The following is a 22,209-nucleotide window of genomic DNA, read 5'->3' on the forward strand; positions in this document are numbered from 1 at the left end:
GCTCTCTCTCTTTCTCTCGCAGCTTATTTAATTAAAAACTACTCGCACTTTTACAGGCTCGAGCCTCCAGCCTGACAAGACTGCAAAATTAGTTTAGGCGAGGCAGTAGAGGTGAGACACGTTAACACTTGCCAGCTGCACGACCTGCCTCCGGATGTGTTAAGGCAATCTCACTGAAAAAGTCATTTCTCACACACTCACACTCACGAGTATGTTCCTCACAAGACACTCGGGGGTAAAACCTGAGAACTAGGCGTAAATAACAGAGAATGTACCCCAGTTTACGAAAAGGGAATGAAACAGAGAATGACTACCGGAGTTGTCAGAATGGGGAAGTGTAAGAAGTGGGGTTCCTCAAGTCTAGGTTTTAGGACCAGTAGTTTCTTGTGTATGTGAAGGACATATCACAAGGGATTTAGTCAGATATATTCCTGTCCAGTTACGTGACTCTTTGAGCTTACAATTTGCAGCCGAAGATGCAAGTTTATCGTGCATCCCATATCCATCCTGTCTGCGGTAACGAATGCGAATATGGAAACGCAAAAAGGTCTAGAAACTAGGCCACCAAAGGATTTACAGTGCATCTGGATACATATCCACAATTTATATCTCATCTTTTGCAGGAAAACGAATAAAAAGGCACATACTGCGACTAGAGCAATACACACATAGGAAAGAGACCCTTATGATAACATTTCGGTCCGACTTGGACCACAAACTAGTCACTATAATTACTTAATGGTCCAAATCGGACCGAAACGTCGTCACAAGTTTCTTTCTCCTACGTGCGGGTTGTTTGTGTATCATCTCTTGCAAGCTGTAAATTTCAGATATATGCCAAGATGTACTATTAAACCTTTGGTCGGAGGAAAATGATCTTACTTCGCCTGAGATACATAACAGCACCGCTCAGGTTACTGAGGCAATGTTAGTACATGTTATATGTAGGGAAATTATCATTATATTGACAGGATAATTGTGAAACACACACACACACACACACACACACACACACACACACACGCGCGCGCGCGCGCGCGCGCACACACACGCCAGGAGCTGAGTCTCGATCCCTGCAACCACAATTAGGTGAGTACACACACTTGGAGCAGGGAGAGTGTGGACCTAGCAACGACCAACGAAGAGGCGGGGTTAGGAGCTACTAATCGACCCCTGCAATTATCATGATTTGACAAAGCTCTACACAGGGAAGAACGTTCTCCAAATAAAAGCTTGTTCTTCAACCTACGTTTCTGTCTTCGTAGGTAAACTAGAATTACAATATTTAAATATATGACAGTTTACAAGTGTCCCAGGAGGTCATCCCTCACTGGGTAAACAGATGAGCTGCCATGACATCATAGTAAAACGACTTCAGTAACCATGCTCCTGCCCCTCTTTCCTACATATACTGGCTCCTTAACCTTCGTGCGTTAGTGTAACTTGTCAATGGTCCAAGTCGGACCGCAACCTCGTCATAAGCTTCTCTCTCCTATGTGTGGGTTATCTGTGTGCCAGAGGATTCAGTACCCGGGTTTACTCAGTGGCGAGCGAAGATGAAACGTTTATTTAGCAATTCTTCCTCTTGACACTGTGACTGTAGCCAGCGTTAAACGTGTGAGACAGGGAGAGAAAAGAGGGAGGGAGGAGCAAGGTAAAAAACTCGGAGACGTGAGAAGGATGTAAGGCGACTTTAGGACACGTTTGTTCCTGGTAATGATCTTATTGCATTTCCCTGGGCGTCCTAAGGACCATCACCAGCTGAGCTGAGTGCCTCTCACTGGAGTAATATCCTGCAGCCAGAACCTCTTCTCTCCAACTGTCTTACTTCTTCCTGACTCCCAGGCTCTTGCTGTCGCTGTTGCTGTTATTGTTATACCTGTCCTACCATTCTGCTGCTGTTACTGCTCTGGCGTTACTACTACTACTACTACTGCTGCTGCTACTACTGCTACTGCACTTGCGTTACTATTGTGTTGCTGCTACTGCTGCCTGCTTCATGACTCACGAAATCGTAATGACACGATTGCAAGCGCATCGGTCTGGAGTTTTATGACTCTGACCGCGGGTTATATCCCCGCCCGTGGTATGGTTTGCTTCCTGCTGTTACTACCGCTGCTGCACCTCTGTTACTACTGTACTGTTACTGTTGCTATTACTACTGCTGTTGCTGTTGCTTAACCTGCGTTGCCATTCTGCTGCTCCTACTTCTACTACTGCTGCTATTGTTGTTCCTGTTACTACTACTACTACTACTACTGCTGCTGCTGTTGCTGTACCGGTGTTACTACTGCTGCTGCTGTTGCTGTTTCCGGTGTTACTACTACTGTTGCTGCTACTACTGCTTCTGTTGTTGCTGCTTATACTGCGTTACTATTCTGCTGCTATTGTTATGCTGCTGCTCCAGCGTTATTGTTTCTATTACTGCTTCTCTGCCGTTACTAGGTCAATAACCCAGACAGGACTCGCATCAATAGTTTCCAGCTTACGACGATGTTTCGGTTCGACTTGGGCCATTTACAAAGTCACACTAACACGAAAGATATAGGGAGCCAGTATATATAGGCGAAACACTGGTTTGGTAATAGTTGTGTATGAGTGAAACTAACTCTCGAGTAGCGTCATTGAAGCTAAAACCTTGTGTAACTTTAATAAAAAATAGGTTAGACAAATACATAAGTGGGTGCCTAACTCTTTTCCGTTAGTGTGAGCTTTGTAAATGGTCCGACTCGGACCGAAACGTCGTGGTAAGCTCCCCTCTCCAATGTGCGGGTTATTTGTGTATTGTTCCAGTCACGGTATTGTACCTTTTTGTTCTTTATAAGTGTATGTGGCTTGGACCTGACTAACTTAGGCCAGTAGGTGACTTGAACCTGCCTAGCATGTGCCAGAAGGCCTGCTGCAGTGCTCCTTCTTTCTTACGTTCTTATGATAATCCCCAGAGGACTAATAGACAAGGATAACTCTGGAGGGTTAGTAACACAAGCAGAGCACTGCGGCTTATTTCCAGTATAGTTCTAGGGGGTCTTTCTCGGTGATACACCACACAAGACCTAGCTACCTATTTATTGCTAGACGATAGGGCAAGTAGGTATCTTAAGACTTATCTAAACGTCTCACCCTGACCAGGATGCAACCCACAAGTCACTGACACTCAGGTACCTATTTATTGCTAGATGACCAGGGGCAGTAGGTGTTATAACACTTGTCTATACGTTTCCCCTGCCCAGGATGCATTCCACAGCAGTCCACCGAGACCCAAGTACCTATTTACTGCTAGGTAAACAGGGAAAGAACGAGTTTGAAAAATTGACTTTTTCTCTTGCCCCACCCGTAATCGAACCCGAGTCCTTTCGGTTGTGAGCGGAAACCCTGAGAGTCCTGAGAGGATTGAATCCTAGGATGTTGATGGTTGATGCTACAAGCTTTTGATCCCAGGAACTGGAGGTAGCCTTCCGTTCCTCGAATCGAACCTGACCGCCTCCTATTCACCACGTACTGCACAGAAATGCGTACTCTTCACTAACTCTACGGCTGAGGGACTGATTACCTCATCTTTTGTATACAGTTCTGCTGTCTTCCCATTATATCCTTGAATTTGTATTAATAAAGCCACTGGATGGCGAAACGTCTACAATAAAGATATCCAGATGTTGCACATGTGTCTAATTCCTCATCTTGTCGATATTGTAAACCATTCATGTAAACCTATCATGATACCTGCTCCTTGTCCCCACACAAGCTCCTGACCCCGGGTTTATAGTTTTAAGAATAGTGATGACAGTGTTTAAGCAGCCAGGAGAATGAAGCTAGTAGCAGCCAGAGAGACAAGGCCAGGATCACAGACTTGACCCCTACAACCAATGTCTAACTCAAGAGTGCAGCCCAGACCCTGGAGGCAGTGTTTACCAACACAACATTAGGCAAGGTGTCTTGTGTTGCTTTCAGATAATCCTGGACTCATGGCACCTTCCAGGCGCCTTGCTTTCACCTGGGGATATATGAGGTATCTGTGTGTGTGTGTGTGTGTGTGTGTGTGTGTGTGTGTGTGTGTACATGGTGATGAAAGAAGGTTAATTAACACACGGGAGAGAAGCTTCTTGTTTTTCCATAACAATGACCATTATTCCAGGCGAGACTCTTATTTTTCACGTCTTTCCTAACACGCGTGTGTGTACACCTTCCTTATTACCTTGACTTGTGTTGTAATGAAGAGCTAAACCCGTGTGGGTTACTCAAGTAATGAGTGGTGGAGGCTGGCGCCTTCGCCTATTAATGAGGACCTGGTCTCTGACCAGACACCTGCCTCGCTAAGTAGGGTGTGAATCTTCAGGTCACTTTCGGTATATGCCCGTCACGATCTAAACCAGGTCCTAAACCAGGTCCTATACCAGGTCCTATACCAGGTCCTAAACCAGGTCCTATACCAGGTCCTAAACCAGGTCCTATACCAGGTCCTAAACTAGGTCCTAAACCAGGCCTTACCTAAACCCGCATTGCAAATGGGTTGGGGAAATATTTTTATTGGAGGGTTTGGGTTTGAGGAGGACCTGCTTAGTATGGGCCAGAAGGCCTGCTGCAGTCTTCCTCCTTTCTTATCTTCTTATACCACGGTAGGCACTAAACCCGGCTGAGCAAGATCTAACTTGAGGAACTGAATAAGTATCCTCTTAAAGATAGCTAGGGGTATCTTGATAATTTTCCTTGTGTACGAGAGGAGGCTCTTGAAAAGTCTTGGGCCCCTTAAGCTTATTATCTATTATTTTTGTTACCAAACTGGTTGTGTGTTGGCAATTACCTATTTTATCGCAACCTGTCATGTTCTTGTAATATATATTATCATGTTTCGTCTTCGTGTTTGAGTGAACATGCGTGACATGATGATTTATAGTTATAGTGTTGAAATGTACGTGTGTTTATGTATGGAAGTGAAAAACAACCTGTGTGTGTGTGTAAACACATATTTGTGGTTGTAGGGGTCGAGACACAGCTCCCGGCCCCGCCTCTTCGCTGGTCGCTACTAGATACACTCTCCCTGCTCCTTAGCTTTACTGTGTGTACTCACCTAGTTGAGGTTGCGGGGGTCGAGTCCGAGCTCCTGGCCCCGCCTCTTCACTGATCGCTACTAGGTCACTCTCCCTGAACCGTGAGCTTTATCATACCTCTGCTTAAAGCTATGTATGGATCCTGCCTCCACTACATCGCTTCCCAAACTATTCCACTTACTGACTACTCTGTGGCTGAAGAAATACTTCCTAACATTCCTGTGATTCATCTGTGTCTTCAACTTCCAACTGTGTCCCCTTGTTACTGTGTCCAATCTCTGGAACATCCTGTCTTTGTCCACCTTGTCAATTCCTCTCAGTATTTTGTATGTCGTTATCATGTCCCCCCTATCTCTCCTGTCCTCCAGTGTCGTCAGGTTGATTTCCCTTAACCTCTCCTCGTAGGACATACCTCTTAGCTCTGGGACTAGTCTTGTTGCAAACCTTTGCACTTTCTCTAGTTTCTTCATGTGCTTGGCTAGGTGTGGGTTCCAAACTGGTGCCGCATACTCCAATATGGGCCTAACGTACACGGTGTACAGGGTCCTGAATGATTCCTTATTAAGATGTCGGAATGCTGTTCTGAGGTTTGCTAGGCGCCCATATGCTGCAGCAGTTATTTGGTTGATGTGCGCTTCAGGAGATGTGCCTGGTGTTATACTCACCCCAAGATCTTTTTCCTTGAGTGAGGTTTGTAGTCTCTGACCCCCTAGACTGTACTCCGTCTGCGGTCTTCTTTGCCCTTCCCCAATCTTCATGACTTTGCACTTGGTGGGATTGAACTCCAGGAGCCAATTGCTGGACCAGGTCTGCAGCCTGTCCAGATCCCTTTGTAGTTCTGCCTGGTCTTCGATCGAGTGAATTCTTCTCATCAACTTCACGTCATCTGCAAACAGGGACACCTCAGAGTCTATTCCTTCCGTCATGTCGTTCACAAATACCAGAAACAGCACTGGTCCTAGGACTGACCCCTGCGGGACCCCGCTGGTCACAGGTGCCCACTCTGACACCTCGCCACGTACAATGACTCGCTGCTGTTTTCCTGACAAGTATTCCCTGATCCATTGTAGTGCCTTCCCTGTTATCCCTGCTTGGTCCTCCAGTTTTTGCACCAATCTCTTGTGTGGAACTGTGTCAAACGCCTTCTTGCAGTCCAAGAAAATGCAATCCACCCACCCCTCTCTCTCTTGTCTTACTGCTGTCACCATGTCATAGAACTCCAGTAGGTTTGTGACACAGGATTTCCCGTCCCTGAAACCATGTTGGCTGCTGTTGATGAGATCGTTCCTTTCTAGGTGTTCCACCACTCTTCTCCTGATAATCTTCTCCATGATTTTGCATACTATACATGTCAGTGACACTGGTCTGTAGTTTAATGCTTCATGTCTGTCTCCTTTTTTAAAGATTGGGACTACATTTGCTGTCTTCCATGCCTCAGGCAATCTCCCTGTTTCGATAGATGTATTGAATATTGTTGTTAGGGGTACACATAGCGCCTCTGCTCCCTCTCTCAATACCCATGGGGAGATGTGTGTGTGTGTGTGTGTGTGTGTGTGTGTGTGTGTGTGTGTGTGTGTGTGTGTGTGTGTGTGTGTGTGTGTGTGTGTGTGTGTGTGTGTGTGTGTGTGTGTGTGTGTGTGTGTGTGTGTGTGTGTGTGTGTGTGTGTGTGTGTGTGTGTGTGTGTGTGTGTGTGTGTGTGTGTGTGTGTGTGTGTGTGTGTGTGTGTGTGTATACACTCATAAATATAACAATACCGATCACCGACAAGGTTAGCCACGGAAAAACGCTAATATAAACACAATTCGAAACAGGAAATGCGCGTGCACATCTCATAAGTCCCACGTCCTACTGGAGCACGATCAGCGGCGGAAATATATATAAAATTAATATTCTGAGGTGATGTCAGTTCGTCTGGCAGAAATGATCTTACGATCGCGACTTGTGTCAACAAGGCAACGAGGTGCAAAATGCTAGCGTTACCACATTTCTGAGACTACATTTATTATCGTTGTATTTTTGACGAGTTATAAGAAATGTCAGGCCACGAGTGAGGTGACATGATTATTGGGGCCACGAGTGAGGTGACATGATTGTTGGGGCCACGAGTGAGGTGACGTGATTGTTGGGGCAAGGAGTGGACATGACTGGATGACGACTGTGTGGTCGTCATCCACTTTAGGAAAGTCGTACAGGACTGGATGACGACTGTGTGGTCCAGTTCAGGGTAAACTGGAGGTCAGAAATAAGACGAGAAACTTGTGGTATGCGCAGTCACACCTCACCTCTGTCGTCTAGTTAAGTGGGCTCACAGAATTCAAGTCATGGAGTGCCCTAGAAACATCTAGGGAGTATTTTATACGACTTTCTAAGCCCAGGTTAACCCAGGGTATTGACAGGTAAGGCATCTAACTTCATTTAACAAAATGATCTTGTAACATTAACCCAACGAATACCAAATGTCATTATTATTATTATTATTATTATTATTATTATTATTATGAATTTGGTAGGGTGTGCAAAAGAAGAAAATTAAAGGTGAATACAGGAAAGAGTAAGGTTATGAGGATAACAAAAAGATTAGGTGATGAAAGATTGAATATCAGATTGGAGGGAGAGAGTATGGAGGAGGTGAACGTATTCAGATATTTGGGAGTGGACGTGTCAGCGGATGGGTCTATGAAAGATGAGGTGAATCATAGAATTGATGAGGGAAAAAGAGTGAGTGGTGCACTTAGGAGTCTGTGGAGACAAAGAACTTTGTCCTTGGAGGCAAAGAGGGGAATGTATGAGAGTATAGTTTTACCAACGCTCTTATATGGGTGTGAAGCGTGGGTGATGAATGTTGCAGCGAGGAGAAGGCTGGAGGCAGTGGAGATGTCATGTCTGAGGGCAATGTGTGGTGTGAATATAATGCAGAGAATTCGTAGTTTGGAAGTTAGGAGGAGGTGCGGGATTACCAAAACTGTTGTCCAGAGGGCTGAGGAAGGGTTGTTGAGGTGGTTCGGACATGTAGAGAGAATGGAGCGAAACAGAATGACTTCAAGAGTGTATCAGTCTGTAGTGGAAGGAAGGCGGGGTAGGGGTCGGCCTAGGAAGGGTTGGAGGGAGGGGGTAAAGGAGGTTTTGTGTGCGAGGGGCTTGGACTTCCAGCAGGCATGCGTGAGCGTGTTTGATAGGAGTGAATGGAGACAAATGGTTTTTAATACTTGACGTGCTGTTGGAGTGTGAGCAAAGTAACATTTATGAAGGGATTCAGGAGTGCCGCAGGGTCGTCTGGGTTGCGGGAGTCGCTGGCGGCGCGGAGCGTCTCGGGGCCGCGGGTCGTCCGGGAGGCCGCAGGAGTCGTCCGGCGTAATGCCGCAGGGTCGTCTCGGGGCACGGGCGTCTCAGCAGTAATGTACGGAGTCGTCTCGGGAGGTCAGCAGGAGCGCCCGGCGTAATGCGCGGGGGTCGTCCGGCGTGTGAGAATCCTGGCGTAATGCGCGGATCGTCCCGTATTTTCGCAGGGCCCTCTCGGCGGGCAGCGGGGTCTCCGGCAACAGGGAGCGTCCGCAGTAAAGGCAGGGGGTCGTCTCGGCGTAATCAGCGGGAGCGTCCGGCAGAAAGCAGCAGGAGTCGTCTCGGACAGCGGAATCGTCTCGGCATTGTCAGCGGGTGCTGGGGGTATTGTCAGCGGAGCGTCTCGGGAGTGTGGGGAGGACGTCTCGGCGGGAATGCGCAGGAGTCGCTGGCAATGCAGCAGGGGTGTCCACAGAATGTCGCAGGGGTCCTGGGGTAAGTCGGGAGCGTCTGGCAAAAGCAGCAGGGGCGTCCGGCAGTTGCGCGGAGCGTCTGGGCGGCGCGGGGAGCCCAGAATGCGCAGGGGTCGTCTGGGCGTAATGCGCAGGGTCGTGGGCGGTTTTCCCGCAGGGCGTCTCGGCGTAATGGGCGGGGGCGCTGGGGGTAAGTCGCGGAGTCGTCCGGCAAGTCAGCGGGGGTCTTCAGCGAAGCCGCGGAGTGCCGGCGGGTCGCGGGGCGTCTCGGCGTAGCCCGCGGAGCGTCTCAGCAGTAAAAGCAGCAGGAGTCGTCTGGGCGGCCGCGGGAGCGCTGGGCGTAAAGTCAGCGAGCGCGGGCAGGCAGCAGGGTCGTCTGGGCGGGAAGCGGGAGGGGCGTCCGGCAGTAAGCGCAGGAGCGTTCAAAAAGCGCGGAGCCGGGGGCCGCAGAGGCCCGGCAGGCGCGGAGTCGTCGGGCGGCGGAGTCGTCGGGGATGTGCGGAGCCCCGGGGGGTAATGTCGCGGAGCGTCTGGGGAGAATGTCGCGGAGTCGTCTCGGGAGTAAACGCAGGAGTCGCTCGGCGTAAGCAGCAGGGGGTCCGGCATTTCGCGGAGCGTCCGGCGTAATGCAGCAGGAGTCGCCGGCGTAATGCAGCGGAGCGTCCGGCATAAGCAGCGGGGGTTGCCCGGCATAAGCGCGGAGCGTCTGGGCAAAATTTAGCGGAGTCGTCGGGCAAAAAGCAGCGGGGCGTTGGGGGGTAATGCGCAGGGTCGTCGGGGAAGCGCGGGGTCGTCTGGGGGTAATGTCGCAGAGCGTCTGGGCGTGTCAGCAGGGGTCGTCTCGGCGTAATGTCAGCGGAGTCGTCGGGCGTAATGTCAGCGGGGGCGTCTGGGGGAAAATCGCCCGGGGGTCGTTCGGCAGTAATGCCGCGGATGTCTCGGCAGTAATGCCGCGGGGGCGTTGGGGGGTGTCAGCGGAGCGTTTGGCAGAAGCGCGGGGGGCGTCTCGGGGCGCGGGCGCCGGCAGTAAGCCGCGGGGGTCGTCTGGGGGGAAGCGGGGGGGCCCTCGGGGGGGAACCAGCGGAGGGCTCGGCAGAATGTCAGCGGAGCGTCTCGGCAGTAACGCAGGGGTGCCGGCAGGTCGCGGAGCTCTGGGGTTGCCGCAGGCGTCCGGCGGCGCGGAGTCGTCGGGCGGGGCAGCGGAGCGTCTGGGCGTAATGTCGCGGAGCCCCGCGGGAAGCAGCGGGGCGCGGGGGAGGTCGCGGGGGCGTCTGGGGGTAATTGGGAGGTCGCGGGGTTGTGGCGGAGCCGGGGCAGGGCGCGGAGCCCTCTGGGCAGGCGCGGGGGGCGCCCCGGCAAGCGCGGAGCCCTCTGGGCAGTAAGTCGCAGGAGCGTCTGGGCGTAATGCAGCGGGGGCGTCGGGGGAGTAAGCAGCAGAGCGTCGGGCAAGCCGCGGAGCGCTGGGGAGAATGCGCGGGGGCGTCTGGGCGGGAATGCGCAGGGGTCGCCGGGAATGTCGCAGGAGCGTCTGGGCGTAAGCGCGGGGTCGTCTGGGGGGAAAAAGCCAGGAGTCGTCCGGCGTAATGTCAGCGGGGTGCCCGGGGGTAAGCGCAGAGCGCGGGAAATGCGCAGGAGTCGTCTGGGCAGTAGTGTCAGCAGGAGTCGTCTCGCAAATGCCCGGGGAGGAGCGTCTCGGGGTAATGTCAGCAGGAGCCCTCGGGGGAGAATGCAGCAGGGGTCGTCCGGCGTAATGCGCGGGGGTCGTCTGGGGGAGAAGTCAGCGGGGGCGTCCGGCAGTAATGCGCGGGCGTCTGGGCAGAACAGCGGGTCGTCTGGGGAGTAATGTCGGGAGGAGTCGCGGGGTGTAATGTCGCAGGGAGCGCTGGGAATGCGCGGGGCCGGCGTAATGCGCGGAGCCCCTGGCGAAGCGCGGAGTCGTCTGGGCAAATGCGCAGGGCGCTGGGCGGGCGGGGGAGTCGTCTGGGCGGGGCAGCGGAGCCCCGGCAGTAAGCAGCGGAGCGTCTCGGCAGAAGTCGGGAGGGCCCTCTCGGGAATGTCAGCAGGGTCGTCCGGCAGGCGGGAGGAGCGTCTGGGCAGTAATTTAGCGGAGTCGTCTGGGCGAATGTCGCGGGGTCTCTCGGCAGTAATGTCGCAGGGGTCGTCTGGGCGGAATGCGCAGGGGCGTCCGGCGTAATTTTCAGGGCGTCCGGCAGTAAAGCGGAGTCGTCTGGGGGTAAGCGGGGGAGCGTCCGGGGGTAACGCGGAGTCGTTCCCCGGGATAAGCGCGGGGGCGTCTGGGCGTAATGCGCGGGTCGTCCGGCATAATGCGCGGGGGGCGCGGGCAGATGCCCGCGGAGCGTCTCGGCAGAAGTCGCAGGGCGCCCGGGGGGTGTCAGCGGGGGTCGCGGGCGGGAATGTCGCGGAGCGTCTCGGGGTTGCGCGGAGCGCTGGGGGATAAGGAGGGGGTTATAAATGTCGGGAGGAGCCCTCGGGGAGTAATGTCAGGGACTCTGTGACTGAAGAAGTACTTCCTAACATCCGCGTCTACCTGGAGGGCATTCCGGGGATCAACGCCCCGCGGCCCGGTCCACGACCAGGCCTCCCGGTGAATCAGGGCCTGGTCAATGAGGCTGTTACTGCTGGCCGCACGTAATTCAACGTACGAACCACAGTCAGGCCGATCCGATACTAACTTTAGGTATCTGTCCAGCTCCCTCTTGAAGACAACTAGGGGTCTATTGGTAATTACCCTTATGGCTGGTGGGAGGCTGTTGAACAGTCTTGGGCCCCGGACACTTGTGTTTTCTCTTAGTGTACTAATGGCGCCCCTACTTTTCGTGGGGGTATGTTACATCGCCTGCCAAGTTTTTTACTTTCGTAGGGAGTGATTTCTATGTGCAGATGAGGAACCAGTCCCTCCAGAATCTTCCAGGTGCAGATTATGATATATCTCTCTCGCCTGCGCTCCAGTGAGTACAAGTCAAGTGCTTCCAAGCGTTCCCAGTAGTTAAGGTGTTTGATGGAACTTATACGTGCAGTAAAGGTTCTCTGTACATTCTCTAGATCTGCAATTTCGCCTGCTTTAAATGGAGATGTTAATGTACAGCAGTATCCCAGCCTAGAAAGAACAAGTGATTTGAAAAGAATTATCATTGGCTTGGCATCTCTTGTCTTGAATGTTCTCATTATCCATCCTATCAGTTTCCTATCAGATGTGATAGCGGCATTGTGATCCTTGAAGGTGAGATTCTCAGACATTACCACTCACAGGTCCTTCACATTACTTTTCCGCTTTATTGTGTGATTAGAGTTTGTAGTATACTCAGTCCTAGTTATTATTTCCTCCAGTTTTCCATAACGGAGTAGTTGGAATTTCTCTTCATTGAACATCATATTGTTCTCCGTTGCCCATTGGAAAACTTGGTTTATATCTTCTTGGAGATTTGCCGTGTCCTCAATGGATGACAGTCTCATGCAGATCCTGGTATCGTTTGCAAAGGATGATGCACTGCTATGGTTTACATCTCCATATCTGATATGAGAATGAGGAACAGGATAGGTGCGAGTACTGTGCCTTGTGGAACAGAGCTCTTCACTATGGCCGCTTCCGATTTAACTTTGTTTACCACTACTCTTTATGTTCGATTGGTTAGAAAGTTGAAGATCCATCTGCCTACTTTGCCAGTTATCCCTGTGACTCATCTGAGTTTTCAACTTCCATCTGTGACCCCTTGTTGCTGTGTCCCATCTCTGAAACATTCTATCCCTATCCACCTTGTCAATTAATCTCAGTATTTTGTATGTCGTTATCACGTCCTCCCTATCCGTCCTGTACTCCAGTGTTGTCAGGTTGAGTTCCCTTAACCTCTTCTCGTAGGACATACCCCTCAGCTCCGTCTTGTTGCAAATCTTTCCACTTTCTCTAATTTTTGACGCGTTTGATCAGGTGTGGGTTCCACACTGGTGCCGCATACTCAATATGGGCATGACGTACACGTACAGTGTACGTCAGGCCCATATTGGAGTATGCAACCGGACGACACGTAGGTAACAGAGGCGGAGGAAGCAGCGAGGTCTCTAGTGGGACGATGTTTCGCACGAGGAGAAATTGATGAAGTTGTGGTAAAAGGAGCGAGGTTGGTCGAAACGTGGCAGTGAAAGATGGCGTCCTGTACTTGTCTACCATCACCACTTGTGGCCTTCCAGGTAGTGGTGGTGATGGTGGTGGTTGTGGCAGTGGTGGTGGTGGTAGTGGTGGTGGTAGTGGTGGTGGTAGTGGTGGTGGTAGTGGTGGCGGTTATGGTGGTATTGCTAGTGGTGGTGGTAGTGCTACTAGTGGTGGTGGTAGTGCTAGTGGTGGTGGTAGTGCTAGTGGTGGTGGTAGTGCTAGTGGTGGTGGTAGTGCTAGTGGTGGTGGTAGTGCTAGTGGTGGTGGTAGTGCTAGTGGTGGTGGTAGTGCTAGTGGTGGTGGTGAAGTGTTCTTCAACATGACTGCCACTACTACAATCTTGACTATCCCTACATTTATCACGTTCTTCACACTTACAGACATTTATTTTCTCCTACGGTGAATTTCATCTTTATATATATATATATATATAATATATATATATATATATATATATATATATATATATATATATATATATATATATATATATATAACTATTTCTGACCGATTCTTCATTTCCAGCTTGTTAATTCACTGTTTGTTTTGTTTTATCTAACTCAGTTCCGGCTTTACCACGTCTCACTCCTTCCCTATTCACAGCTATCCTCTCTTTCCATCTGCATCCCTTCCTTCTCCATCCCCAACTTACCTCTAATATTTCGGACTGCTGGCACAGCATGCGCAAAATCGAATTGAAATTAGCACGATAACGAGCAATTCATTAAGCTAATTGAACCCTAGAGAGGCTGGGGCTTCAGGCTCTGTGTTTACACTCCAAGTAGCAAGGGAGCAGCTGCAGCTCGGGAAGGAGTCTGCTAGGAGTTGTGGTGTGTCTGACCGATGGAGGAGTGTGCCTGGCCAAGGGAAAAGGTGTGCCTGGCCGAAGATGGGTTTGCTGGTCAAGGTTAAGACCAGCCAAAGAGGGGTATATCAGGTCAAGGAAGGAGTGAAAAGCGATGTCTGAGTATTGGATGAGAGGTTAAGCTAAGTGGAGTCTTCTAAATTGTTAGGGAATGGCAATGGGAGCTATATGTGTGTACCTTGATATCAATATTAAAACCATTATTATTATTATTGTTATTATTATTATTACTACTACTACTAGTAGTAGTAGTAGGAGAAGAGCTGAACCCGAAATTTGGTGGTAAACAAGCCAGAATCAGCTCAATCATATCTCTAAGTACCACTGACAAACGTTTCCCCCGTGTTACGAGTGAAATAAAACAGAAAAGCTGGAAAAAAGAAAACCCAGGAAACTACTTAAGGTCCCTCTTTGGTAATACCTAAGTGGTTATATCAGGCCCTTGAAGGATCTGGTTTAAGAACTTAAAGGTCCCCCCCCTTCAGGAACACCTAAGTCCTTGAATTGATAGCCCTTCCTTTGAAGCGTCTGGGTTAAGCACTTACAGGTCCCCTTTAGGGATACCTAAGTGGTTAAACCAGACCCTTGAAGAGTCTGGTTTAACGTTAACACTTATAGATTTCCCTTCGGGAATACCTAAGTCCTTGAATCGATAGCCCTTCCGTCGAAGGGTCTGGTTTAGGCATGGGGATCGAGCCCAGCACCAATCACAATAAGATCAGCGATGGGTCACAAAACAGACATAAAACAGACCGCGACTCCAACACTGGTCGTGAAAGGAGCATCAAATCTGCCGCGGCAAGCATAATACGACTCACCCTGGGCATCAACTCAACCTCATGTGCTCCCAGAAGCCAGAGTGGGATCCAACAACACCGCTCCGCCACTCACACCTTATTACTCTGACTATGATTCCTCGTGCGTCTCTTTTGCTGCATCTGTTGCTGAAGCTTTTGTTGTAGTTCTTGTGGCTCTTGTCGACGTTTTTATTACAGTGCTATTTCCAGTTGTTGTAGTGCTAGTTTCAATTGTTGTAGTACTAGTGTAGTACTGGTTGCAGTTGTTGAAATGCTAGTTTCAGTTGTTATAGTGCTAGTTTCAGTTGTTATAGTGCTAGTTTCAGTTGTTATATTGCTAGTTTCAATTGTTGTAGTACTAGTGTAGTACTGGTTGCAGTTGTTGAAATGCTAGTTTCAGTTGTTATAGTGCTAGTTTCAGTTGTTATAGTGCTAGTTTCAGTTGTTATAGTGCTAGTTTCAGTTGTTATAGTGCTAGTTTCAGTTATAGTGCTACTTTCAGTTGTTATAGTGCTAGTTTCAGTTGCTGTAGTACTAGTTTCAGTTGTTGTAGTACTAGTTTCAGTTATTGTTATAGTACTAGTTTCAATGATGTTGTAGTACTAGTGTAGTACTGGTTGCAGTTGTTGAAATGCTAGTTTCAGTTGTTATAGTGCTAGTTTCAGTTGTTATAGTGCTAGTTTCAGTTGTTGTAGTGCTAGTTTCAGTTGTTATAGTGCTAGTTTCAGTTGTTATAGTGCTAGTTTCAGTTGTTATAGTGCTAGTTTCAGTTGTTATAGTGCTAGTTTCAGTTGTTATAGTGCTAGTTTCAGTTGTTATAGTGCTAGTTTCAGTTGTTATAGTGCTAGTTTCAGTTGTTATAGTGCTAGTTTCAGTTGTTGTAGTACTAGTTTCAGTTGTTGTAGTACTAGTTTCAGTTATTGTTGTAGTACTAGTTTCAGTTGATGTTGAAGTGCTAGTTTCAGTTGTTATAGTGCTAGTTTCAGTTGTTATAGTGCTAGTTTCAGTTGTTATAGTGCTAGTTTCAATTGTTGAAGTGCTAGTTTCAGTTGTTATAGTGCTAGTTTCAGTTGTTGAAGTGCTAGTTTCAGTTGTTATAGTGCTAGTTTCTGTTGTTGTAGTGCTAGTTTCAGTTGTTATAGTGCTAGTTCCAGTTGATGTAGTACTAGTTTCAGTTATTGTTGTAGTACTAGTTTCAGTTGTTGTTGAAGTGCTAGTTTCAGTTGTTATAGTGCTAGTTTCTGTTGTTGTAGTGCTAGTTTCTGTTGTAGTGCTAGTTTCTGTTGTTGTAGTGCTAGTTTCTGTTGTTGTAGTGCTAGTTTCTGTTGTTGTAGTGCTAGTTTCTGTTGTTGTAGTGCTAGTTTCTGTTGTTGTAGTGCTAGTTTCTGTTGTTGTAGTGCTAGTTTCAGTTGTTGTAGTACTAGTTTCTGTTGTTGTAGTGCTAGTTTCTGTTGTTGTAGTGCTAGTTTCTGTTGTTGTAGTGCTAGTTTCTGTTGTTGTAGTGCTAGTTTCTGTTGTTGTAGTGCTAGTTTCTGTTGTTGTTGTAGTGCTAGTTTCTGTTGTTGCAGTGCTAGTTTCTGTTGTTGTAGTGCTAGTTTCTGTTGTTGTAGTGCTAGTTTCTGTTGTTGTAGTGCTAGTTTCTGTTGTTGTAGTGCTAGTTTCAGTTGTAGTGCTAGTTTCTGTTGTTGTAGTGCTAGTTTCTGTTGTAGTGCTAGTTTCTGTTGTTGTAGTGCTAGTTTCTGTTGTTGTAGTGCTAGTTTCTGTTGTTGTGCTAGTTTCTGTTGTGCTAGTTTCTGTTGTTGTAGTGCTAGTTTCAGTTGTTGTAGTGCTAGTTTCTGTTGTTGTAGTGCTAGTTTCTGTTGTTGTAGTGCTAGTTTCTGTTGTTGTAGTGCTAGTTTCAGTTGTTGTAGTGCTAGTTTCTGTTGTTGTAGTGCTAGTTTCAGTTGTTATAGTGCTAGTTTCAGTTGTTGTAGTGCTAGTTTCTGTTGTTGTAGTGCTAGTTTTAGTTGTTGTAGTGCTAGTTCCAGTTGCTGTAGTACTAGTTTCAGTTATTGTTGTAGTACTAGTTTCAGTTGTTGAAGTGCTAGTTTCAGTTGTTATAGTGCTAGTTTCTGTTGTTGTAGTGCTAGTTTCTGTTGTTGTAGTGCTAGTTTCTGTTGTTGTAGTGATAGTTTCTGTTGTTGTAGTGCTAGTTTCTGTTGTTGTAGTGCTAGTTTCTGTTGCTGTAGTGCTAGTTTCTGTTGCTGTAGTGCTAGTTTCTGTTGCTGTAGTGCTAGTTTCTGTTGCTGTAGTGCTAGTTTCTGTTGCTGTAGTGCTAGTTTCTGTTGCTGTAGTGCTAGGTGCAGCTCTTGTTGCCCACACTGATGCAATCCTTGCTGCATTTCTTGTTGTAATTCTACTTACGGTTATTGTTGTAGATTTTGGTGTAGTTCTTGTTGCAGATCTTACTATACTTCTTGATGCAGTTCTTGTTGCAGATCTTACTGTACTTCTTGATGCAGTTCTTGTTGCAGATCTTACTGTACTTCTTGATGCAGTTCTTGTTGCAGGTCTTACTATACTTCTTGATGCAGTTCTTGTTGCAGATCTTACTGTACTTCTTGATGCAGTTCTTGTTGCAGATCTTACTATACTTCTTGATGCAGTTCTTGTTGCAGATCTTACTGTACTTCTTGATGCAGTTCTTGTTGCAGATCTTACTATACTTCTTGATGCAGTTCTTGTTGCAGATCTTACTGTACTTCTTGATGCAGTTCTTGTTGCAGATCTTACTATACTTCTTGATGCAGTTCTTGTTGCAGATCTTACTGTACTTCTTGATGCAGTTCTTGTTGCAGATCTTACTGTACTTCTTGATGCAGTTCTTGTTGCAGATCTTACTATACTTCTTGATGCAGTTCTTGTTGCAGATCTTACTGTACTTCTTGATGCAGTTCTTGTTGCAGATCTTACTATACTTCTTGATGCAGTTCTTGTTGCAGATCTTACTGTACTTCTTGATGCAGTTCTTGTTGCAGATCTTACTGTACTTCTTGATGCAGTTCTTGTTGCAGATCTTACTATACTTCTTGATGCAGTTCTTGTTGCAGATCTTACTATACTTCTTGATGCAGTTCTTGTTGCAGATCTTACTGTACTTCTTGATGCAGTTCTTGTTGCAGATCTTACTATACTTCTTGATGCAGTTCTTGTTGCAGATCTTACTGTACTTCTTGATGCAGTTCTTGTTGCAGATCTTACTGTACTTCTTGATGCAGTTCTTGTTGCAGATCTTACTATACTTCTTGATGCAGTTCTTGTTGCAGATCTTACTATACTTCTTGATGCAGTTCTTGTTGCAGATCTTACTGTACTTCTTGATGCAGTTCTTGTTGCAGATCTTACTATACTTCTTGATGCAGTTCTTGTTGCAGATCTTACTGTACTTCTTGATGCAGTTCTTGTTGCAGATCTTACTGTACTTCTTGATGCAGTTCTTGTTGCAGATCTTACTGTACTTCTTGATGCAGTTCTTGTTGCAGATCTTACTGTACTTCTTGATGCAGTTCTTGTTGCAGATCTTACTGTACTTCTTGATGCAGTTCTTGTTGCAGATCTTACTGTACTTCTTGGAGTAATTTTTTTTTACTAATTTTCGTTTTATGCGACTGGACAGAAACTGTGTATGTGTTGATGTAATATTTAGGATTTAATAAAGAAATGAATAAGATATCTCGCACCCATGTGTGTGTGTGCATCTGTACGTGAGTGTGTACGTGAGAATGTGTACACCGTTTTAACAAATATTCTTCATAACTTTCCATCAGAGAGAGGACTCGCCAAACCTTAATTATCCCCACAGTTGTCGCTGAAGTTGTCAGCATCAAAGAGACTAGCGAATGAAAGATATTATTTACGATGGTGCAGCCTGACGCCACCATCAATACACACACTGTTTACCCGGAAATGTTAGAGCCACACTGGGTACATTTCTCCAGTATTGACTTTTGTCGCTGCTTCAATACATGTTAGGAAACATGTTCCCCTTGATAAGAGGCGCAACCTGAACCTGATGACTAGATAACGCCTGTACGAATAGAAGGCAAGGGGAAGGGGGCAAAGGGAGGGAGGAAGGGGGTAAAGGGGAAGTAACTGGAATGGAATTCAGGGGGAAATGCCCTGTAGTGCAAGATAGGAAGCAGGGAGGAAATTTGCTGTCAAGGAAGGGGGCAAGAGAGCATGTCATGTCTATCTTTGGCTAGGCTGGGGGTTCCCATCTCCCCGGCAACACTTAAATTTCCTACGCAATTTCTGAGGTTTGAACGCCTGTGTCGTACGCTGAAGAATTCCAGCATAAATAATAACACAAATTTGGGATGAGTGTCTCTTAATGAACCTTCCCTCAATCAGCCCTAGTATATATATAAGGGATTTAAAATTCATAAATCTTTGTTACCATTTTATACTACAATAAATTTAAAATATTTGATGATTTAAAATAAGATGATTGACGTCTAGACAAAGTTAATGGGGTAGTTATCTTAGAAGAATTTGAGTATATTAGTAGAATGGAAAAGTTACTGTTAGATTAACATTATCTGATCCATATATATGTATATATATATATATATATATCTATATATATATATATATATATATATATATATATATATATATATATATATATATATATATATATATATATATGTCGTGCCGAATAGGTAAAACTTGCAATTTTGGCTTAAATAGCAACGCTATTCTTGCGGAATAAGACGAACGAAAATTTGTGTATGCAATAATTTCGGAAAAATCATTCTGATCTTAACGAAAAAAATATATTTCACTGTGTTTGTTTATTATTATATTGCTGTAAATTTATCTAAAATATATTTAGTTGGATTACGCTAAATTAAATTGCGCTTGTTATAAAGTTAGGTAAGTTTTCTAAGGTTCTTTTGGTACAAAATTATTAATTTTTACATTAACATAAATGAAAAAAAATATTTCTTTAAACGTATAAGATAAAATTTTAGAAAGGACTTAATTTTAAATGAGTTCTTGCTAACTGACCAAATTTGCCTATTCATCAGTGACACTATCACTGTGTTTGCAGAGGAGCGCAGATACGACAGTTTAGATGTTACTCCAAACAGTAAATATCCTAGCCCCCTCCTTTAAGTGCAAGCATTCTACTTTCCACCTCCAAGACTCAAGTAGATATATTAATGCATCCACGAACGAGTGGTTTTAAGCATATAACAATACTGCGACTGGCTGGGAATCGAATTTCCGATACTTTATCAAGCCCAGCGAGAAGCCTGACAAAATTCCAAGACTCCTTAATCCACTGAGCAATCAATGTTGTAAACATCAGGTGCCCAGTACCACTGAACATGTTACTCCTGATGCCAACACATACGTGCTGTGATAAGCTACAGAACTAATTTCAGTCTCCTCCCGTTCAAAATACGTCTTCACGAGCAGTACACATATTAATGCATGCACAAACAAGCTTCATACATAGTTTTAAGAGCAGGTACGATAGAGTCCACGAGGTTGAGAGTGAATCTGAAGAGTGGTAAGTTAAGAAGCAGGGCCAGGAGCTGAGAATCAACCCCCGCAACAAACACAAATATGCGAGTACACACACACACACACACACACACACACACACACACACACACACACACACACACACACACTCGACCCCTGCAACCACAAATAGGTGAGTACACACACACTCGCTTTGTGCTGGTGACAATAGCAAAACCTTCCTAGTCTTCTAGCCTCCTCTCTCCCGGTACTTACACCACTCCCCCTGTACCAGTGACAGCACTTTCCCCAGCCTCACCCATCCCCCGGTTCCTCCTCTGTCCCAGTGCCAGCACCTCTCCCCATGTACCGGTGACAGCACGCCAGCTTCACCAATCCCCCGGTTCCTCCTCTGTCCCAGTACCAGCATCTCTCCCCATGTACCAGTGACAGCACCCCAGCTTCACCCATCCCCCGGTTCCTCCTCTGTCCCAGTACCAGCACCTCTCCCCCTGTACCGGTGACAGTACCCCAGCTTCACCCATCCCCCGGTTCCTCCTCTGTCCCAGTACCAGCACCTCTCCCCCTGGACCGGTGACAGCACCCCCAGCTTCACCCATCCCCCGGTTCCTCCTCTGTCCCAGTACCAGCACCTCTCCCCCTGTACCGGTGACAGCACGCCAGCTTCACCCATCCCCCGGTTCCTCCTCTGTCCCAGTACCAGCACCTCTCCCCCTGTACCGGTGACAGCACCCCACCATCCCCCGGTTCCTCCTCTGTCCCAGTACCAGCACCTCTCCCCCTGTGCCGGTGACAGCACCCCAGCTTCACCCATCCCCCGGTTCCTCCTCTGTCCCAGTACCAGCACCTCTCCCCCTGTACCGGTGACAGCACCCCAGCTTCACCCATCCCCCGGTTCCTCCTCTGTCCCAGTACCAGCACCTCTCCCCCTGTACCGGTGACAGCACCCCACCATCCCCCGGTTCCTCCTCTGTCCCAGTACCAGCACCTCTCCCCCTGTGCCGGTGACAGCACCCCAGCTTTACCCATCCCCCGGTTCCTTCTCTCTCCCAGTACCAGCACCTCTCCCCCTGTACCGGTGACAGCACCCCAGCTTCACCCATGCCCCGGTTCCTCCTCTGTCCCAGTACCAGCACCTCTCCCCCTGTACCGGTGACAGCACCCCAGCTTCACCCATCCCCCGGTTCCTCCTCTGTCCCAGTACCAGCACCTCTCCCCCTGTACCGGTGACAGCACCCCAGCTTCACCCATCCCCCCGTTCCTCCTCTGTCCAAGTACCATCACCTCTCCCCCTGTACCGGTGACAGCACCCCAGCTTCACCCATCCCCCGGTTCCTCCTCTGTCCCAGTACCAGCACCTATCCCCCTGTACCGGTGACAGCACCCCAGCTTCACCCATCCCTCGGTTCCTCCTCTGTCCCAGTACCAGCACCTCTAACCCTGTACCGGTGACAGCACCCCAGCTTCACCCATCCCCCGGTTACTCCTTTGTCCCAGTACCAGCACCTCTCCCCCTGTACCGGTGACAGCACCCCAGCTTCACCCATCCCCCGGTTCCTCCTGTCCCAGTACCAGCACCTCTAACCCTGTACCGGTGACAGCACCCCAGCTTCACCCATCCCCCGGTGTCCCAGTACCAGCACCTCTCCCCCTGTACCGGTGACAGCACCCCAGCTTCACCCATCCTCCGGTTCCTCCTGTCCCAGTACCATCACCTCTTCCCCCTGTACCGGTGACAGCACCCCAGCTTCACCCATCTCCCGGTTCCTCCTCTGTCCCAGTACCAGCACCTCTCTCCCTGTATCGGTGACAGCACCCCAGCCTCATCGGTCCCCCGGTTCCTCCTCTGTCCCAGTACCAGCACCTCTCCCCCTGTACCGGTGACAGCACCCCAGCTTCACCCATCCCCCGGTTCCTCCTCTGTCCCAGTACCAGCACCTCTCCCCCTGTACTGGTGACAGCACCCCAGCTTCACCCATCCCCCGGTTCCTTCTCTGTCCCAGTACCAGCACCTCTCCTCCTGTACCGGTGACAGCACCCCAGCTTCAC

This window comes from Cherax quadricarinatus, chromosome 78 (assembly GCF_038502225.1).
Source record: "Cherax quadricarinatus isolate ZL_2023a chromosome 78, ASM3850222v1, whole genome shotgun sequence".
Classification (NCBI taxonomy): domain Eukaryota; kingdom Metazoa; phylum Arthropoda; class Malacostraca; order Decapoda; family Parastacidae; genus Cherax; species Cherax quadricarinatus.